Source organism: Procambarus clarkii, chromosome 16, assembly GCF_040958095.1.
Source record: "Procambarus clarkii isolate CNS0578487 chromosome 16, FALCON_Pclarkii_2.0, whole genome shotgun sequence".
Lineage (NCBI taxonomy): Eukaryota > Metazoa > Arthropoda > Malacostraca > Decapoda > Cambaridae > Procambarus > Procambarus clarkii.
The window spans coordinates 45175372-45181836 of record NC_091165.1 but is presented as its reverse complement, the minus strand read 5'-3'; the positions used below and the strand labels follow the sequence as shown (position 1 = coordinate 45181836).

General features: G+C 46.7%; 1 pseudogene; it reads right to left on the bottom strand.

Moving 5' to 3' along the window:
* Positions 1-705: 705 nt before the first annotated feature.
* LOC138365434 (F-box/LRR-repeat protein 16-like) lies at positions 706-2934 on the bottom strand (annotated as a pseudogene).
* Between the last annotated feature and the right edge of the window lie 3531 nt (positions 2935-6465).

Below are 6465 nucleotides of genomic sequence, written 5' to 3'. Positions count from 1 at the left end.
TAGATTTTTACAAACAATGTCCTTAACGCATGAATGCCAAAACAAATAAATTATTTGTTCTCACTAATTAACAAATATTTGTTACTTGTTGATATATTTAACTTTGTTTCAACAAATTCAACATTAGCGTTAAATATTGAATGCTTTTGAAATCAAACTGAAGGACTTTTGTGTGTATACATATATATATCTCACAAATTATATATGTATATATATATATATATATATATATGTGTGTGTGTGTGTGTGTGTGTGTGTGTGTGTGTGTGTGTGTGTGTGTGTGTAGAAAACCAACAAGTACAGAGACCTAGAACGTTGTTACAGGTTCGTGCCGATAGGCTCTGAGACTCGGGCGCCTGGGGTAAATGTGCACTTAAGTTCTTAAAGGAGGGTGGGCGATGACCTCATTGGGAAAACTAAAGACTCAAGAGCGACCAGTTTCCTGTCATATATATATTATATATATATATTATATAATATATAATATATATATATATATATATATATATATATATGTATATATATATATAATATATTATATATACATATATATATATATATATATATATATATATATATGTATATATATATATATATATATATATATATATATATATATATATGTATATATATATATATATAATATATATATATATATATATATATATATATATATATATACCACATACTCTGAGCAATTATCAGCAAAAACAGATAATCGGAGGAAGTACTTCAGATTCTTAAGTTCACGAATTCAAGAAAGCAATATCTTAAGTTACTAAACAGTGATTCTGACTCGTCAACAGCCGTTGTTGGTAACTACCATTCTGCAAGGGTTCGGTAAATGAGGGCAGCACGTTTAACGGTCAATTTGGGCATGTGAAGAGAATGAGAGCAAGAACTATACGAACCTATATTGATAACGGCGTGATTGGTGAGTTCCCAGCAGGAGTGTAGCCGCAGGATTGAGAGTGTGGACGTTTGGCGGGGACTGAAGAAGGCGAGGGCGGCGTCCGTGACATGGTAGGCCTGAAGGTTGAGCTCGTACAGGGAGGGAAGGAGCTGAGCAATGGCTCCCACTGCTTCGTCAGCCACATTTATGCAGTCGGCCACAGATAGGGAGACGATGCGGGGATTGAGACACGCCCACAGCCCCGCCTCCGTCACGTCGTTGCAGCCTTGCAGCTCCAGCTGATAAACGCCGTTTAAATGATCCAAGAGAGTTTCCAGTCCTTTGTCGGATATGTTGGAGCAGCGGAGAGCCACCGAGCGCAGGGCTTTGGTGTGGTTGACGGCATAGTTTGCCACCAGGTCCATAAGGTCCTCGTCATTTGCACACATGAGGACAAGGGAATCAAATCCGCGCTTTTGCACCGACACATAGAAGCGTCGTCGCATGTCTGTGGTGAGCTCGACGTTGGTGTGACGCATCTCACGGCAGTTGAGGACAGGCCGTATGCCGTGCCAGAACCGTGGCTGGTAGAGCACCGTGCGCCATCTGAGGCACACCTGTGCCAGTACAGTCCTTTCGATGGGTGAAAAATACGTGAAAAATCTAGCTAGGAAGGCTTCGTCACGGATAAGTTCGTCCCATGAGAGATAGCGGTGTCCCCTCAGGATATGTGCTGGGGACCGCGAAGCCCTCAACGGCCGAGGCGAGCCTTGGTGACCGTTGAAAGGGATAGCGGGGCTGCCCAACGGGGGCCCGGGCATTCCGCCATTCCTCACCTTCCCCAGCAGGAAGCGACTGGGCTTCTCTGGGGGGACGGGCTTGTCCATCTTTGTCTTACCATTAACGAGTCCGCTTGAGGCGACAGTGTTTCCACACAGAACGTTAGCCACCTTCTCCATAACCCCACCTCGCCTCACCGAGCCCATCCTGCCCCCCTCCCGCCTCCACTGGTGCCGCCTGGTCCCAGGGGCGCCTCCCGCACCTCTCTCTCCCTACTGCGGGAGCGAAGCCCAAGACCCGTGATGCACTTAGACAACTCCACGCCCGCGCGCTCCACCACCTCCTGTGCTGTTAGGGACATGGGCGGATCCAATGCCGCCTGTACACGCCCGCTCCCACAAGCCGACACACCACCTCGCCGCTAGTGGGGTCTCACATTCATACCTGGCTGGAGCGGCTCACGGCTCCCCCTCACTACTCTCACTAACAAAAGCGAGCTTCCAGCAGCGGGTGATCTCCGAGCAGCAGTTGAGCTCCGAGCAGGGATTGAGCTCCGAGCAGCGGGTGAGTTCCAACGGACCAGTCAGGTAGGAGCTCCGAGCAGCGGATGGGACTGTCAGCACCACCACCATAACAGGAGACGGTAGTGGTGAGGAGGGCGTGTCAGCCCAGGCCGGGCCCGAGCATGACACAGGTGACACGGGGAAGTGTGGAGCAGCACGTAGCAGGAGGAGGCGGCAGGAGTGCGACACACACTCACACACATACACCACCAGCACTTCCAGCGGCTGGGACTCCAGGCCGCTGCGGCCCGTTCCCTGGCGGTCACACTGGTCACTGAAGCGGGGGCATGTCGTGCCCTGCGCCGGCTGCTGCTGCCCCGGGGGAGCCAGCGGTCAACACCACCAGTAGACTGTGGTGCCCGACACGAGCGAGTTAACGAGAGTGGCAGGCGCGCGTGCGACCCCTTGCCCTGCTGCCGGTCAACTGTCAGGCGGCGGCACCGGCACTCTGGTGCTGCTGGCACGCGCCACACGCCTTCGCCGCCACGCACACGCAACGCAACCACGCAAATACAAACAATGTAGATAGTTATACACGAGCCGCCACATACTGTGGGCAGCACCCCATGCCCATCCTGCGGGCGGTAGTGCACCGCATACCCATCATGTGGGCGGTAATGCACATCTTATGGGTGGTAGGGCACCCCATACCTATCCTGTGGGTGACAATGCACCGAAACCCATCCTGTGCAACATATTACAGATCCAAGAAGAGTAAGAGCAGAGAACCCACCGCCGACTCTATACATGAAGTCTTCCCAAAATGAGACAGATGTTGACAGAGTATGAGATGCTTCTAGGAGCTAATGACCACCACTTTATCATACTTGATAAAGTATTCACTACTAAAGGCCTGTGAAAAGCTCAGATTACTAGAAACAGAGGACAATAGAGTGGCACTAAAGAGAACCAGAAACGAATACCCCCGAGTTAGGAGAGAAGCTGAGAGGCAATTTGAAAATGGTATTGCTACAAAAAACTAAGGACCAGCCAAAGGTGTTCTAGAGCCATATAAGGAAAAAACAACAGTGCGAGACCATATACTCAGATTGAGGTAACAAGGGGAATTCTAACAGAAAATTATAATGAGGAATGTGAGGCACTTAAAAGATTTCAGGAGGTCTTTACAGTAGAACAAGTGTTATGTTCTACCTACGTCATGAGATGAAAGGCCAGAAAATAATGTTTGCTGATTCGAGTCACTTTGAACCAGCGAACAGATACCCCCAGCTGCGCACCTTACCCCTGCACCACGACATAGTGTAAGTTATACAACCTGGGATTCCACTGAATTCACAGGATTCTGGTTTGAGTCACCTCATTCCTCTAATTGATTTTGTAAACGATGGATGATAGTGTAGTTACTGTAGAAGCGGTAAGAAAGCACCTGGAGGAATTATAGATGTAACGAAGTTAGTGGGCCAGACTTAATCTCACCATGGCTGCTGAAGGAGATTGCAAAATGTCACCTATTATCTAACTTTTTAGATAAATCACTCGAGAAAGGATATCTCACAGTGTTACGGAAAGGTATTAGGACATTAATCCGGAGCACTCAGTAAGATAAAATTTGATTTAATCTTACAATATCGTACCAATAAATTTCGACGTAGTCAGTGCTCCACTCAGTGCAGCGACAGAAACATCAAATGCTCAGCTCGCGGTTCAGAGATATAAATGTTAGAAAAAGTGTTCCACTAGGGCAAGCAGTGTACAGTATTAGCTCGGCGTATGGGAGTCGCCCGAGGGAGTCGCGTGAAATTTGTCAACCTTGGATGGGAAGACACATTGCAATTCTCTCCATGGGCAACAGCGCTGGGTAGTGCCGAAATATAGTGTGATTAAGTCTTTATGAATGCGTTAGGGAATTAGGGAAGACAAACTAACTGGTGACGGTAGTGGATTGGCATGTGCATATATTGTACACACACACATTATATGTATATATATATATATATATATATAGAGAGAGAGAGAGAGAGAGAGAGAGAGAGAGAGAGAGAGAGAGAGAGAGAGAGAGAGAGAGAGAGAGAGAGAGAGAGAGAGAGAGAGAGAGAGAGAGGAGAGAGAGGAGAGAGAGAGTGAGAGGGAGAGAGAGAGAGAGAGAGAGAGAGAGAGAGAGAGAGAGAGAGAGAGAGAGGAGAGAGAGAGAGAGAGAGAGAGAGGAGAGAGAGGAGAGAGAGAGAGAGAGAGAGAGAGAGAGAGAGAGAGAGAGAGAGAGAGAGAGAGAGAGAGAGAGAGAGAGAGAGAGAGAGAGAGAGAGGAGAGAGAAGAGAGAGAGAGAGAGAGAGAGAGAGAGAGAGAGAGGAGAGAGAGGAGAGAGGAGAGAGGGAGAGAGGAGAGAGAGAGAGAGAGAGAGAGAGAGAGAGAGAGAGAGAGGAGAGAGAGAGAGAGAGAGAGGAGAGAGAGAGAGAGAGAGAGAGAGAGAGAGAGAGAGAGAGAGAGAGAGGGAGAGGGAGAGGGAGAGAGAGAGAGAGAGAGAGAGAGAGAGAGAGAGGAGAGAGAGAGAGAGAGAGAGAGAAGAGAGAGAGGAGAGAGAGAGAGAGAGAGGAGAGAGAGAGAGAGAGAGAGAGAGAGATTGATTTTGTCTTGGTATTACTTCATTTTCCCCGAAGATTTGCGGAAGTTTATAAAGAGTCAGGGGCACCTGACGACGGGCCTGGCAGGCGAGAACTGTTTCTGATAAGTACATAAGAGACCTCGAAGGTTTTTAATAGTATTACTACCATTACACATGTTGGTTTTACCACAGCAGCAGGTTAGATCCCAATCCCAGAAATGAGGGGAAAAAAAGGGCAAACTGGGTGTCAACATTTAAAAAAAAAAGTTGGATGCAATGCCAATTTCTGGGTGAGCTTCGGTGGCTTCCTGAAGCATCTGAAAGTGTGCCGGAACCTGGGGGATGGGGGGGGGAGAGAGGCGCAGGTATGTATGATTAACAATGTTATTAATTTATTCTTGTCTGCCACCTCTCCAGGAAAGCCACCCAGTGTCTGAAACAAAACACTTGTTTCCCTACCAGCGAAACGAGAAGCTGGCAGTGGCTTCTCGTTTGAAGCCACTAGCTGCTGTCTTCCTACGAGACCCCAGCCTCGAGAACCGCCTAAAGATTCTCACGAAACTTTCGAATCTATCGAAAATTCTCGAAATTACTGCCAGCTCGTTCACCTCACCTCCACACTTGTTTGGTGTGAAGATGGAGGTGGCCTGCGGTCAGCCGGCTGCCCCACCTTCCGTTCTGTTCTGATGGTACACGTGTGTCCGGTCTCCGTCGCCCTGGCTCCAGAGTCTGCTTTCATTTAAGTGATGGGTTTTTTGTCATTGTTGTCTGTACATTTTGGTGTACATCTGCCAGGAATTAAGAGTACTTGGAGCTGGATGTGCTCTAGGTTCTCTTCCCAGTGTACAATGGTGTGTGGAGAGAAAACAGCGCCTATAGCAAGCACTGAAATTGCGCCCGTCCAAACTTCTGACACCCATCTCTTGGGAAACTTTATCATAAAGTCAGCTAGAAAATATCAGTTAATTTATCTTTTGGATTTACAAATTGACACTACACGAGTTTAGTTTAGTTCATTTATTATGCACCCCAAGCCCATCCTGTGGGTGGAAGTGGAAAGGGTTACAGGACAAAATGGGCTCGAGGACTGAACCCTAAAGTTAGTTAAGCATGTAAGTTTTGATGAGCTTGTTACAAAATTCGATGCACATAGTCACATGAAAATTAAAACTGCACCTTCCTGGCTTTCACTGATGCCAAATTGATCTGTGATGTGAAGTCAGTTATTCTAGTTTCTTCTTTCTACGTTTGGTGCCTTCTTTTAATTACTTGCTTCTCTTTCTACATCTAGCAGAGCAAGAGCAGTCTACCTGGACTCATAAACGCTCTTGAATACGAAAGTATTAGTTTTAATTTGCTAAATGATCTCTCACAGCTGGCGATGGAAACTGCAATGGTTAGCATTATCTGAATAGCAATGTGAAGATTAGGGAAGACACTCTTATCTCGATACAGAACAATAAATTTGAGTTGATATGATCACGTTGAGATTAGTTACTATTACCAGACTTGATAGTAACGTTCAACAAACCAGAAGTGCTTTAATGCAGCTGCTGGCCATCAACAGCTGTATGAAGGGAAAATTAGTCTGTACATTTCGCCAAATTTTTCACACTTCTTTAGATCGTTAATGTTGGTGGCGGCACCGTAACAAATAAATAAAAATAAAA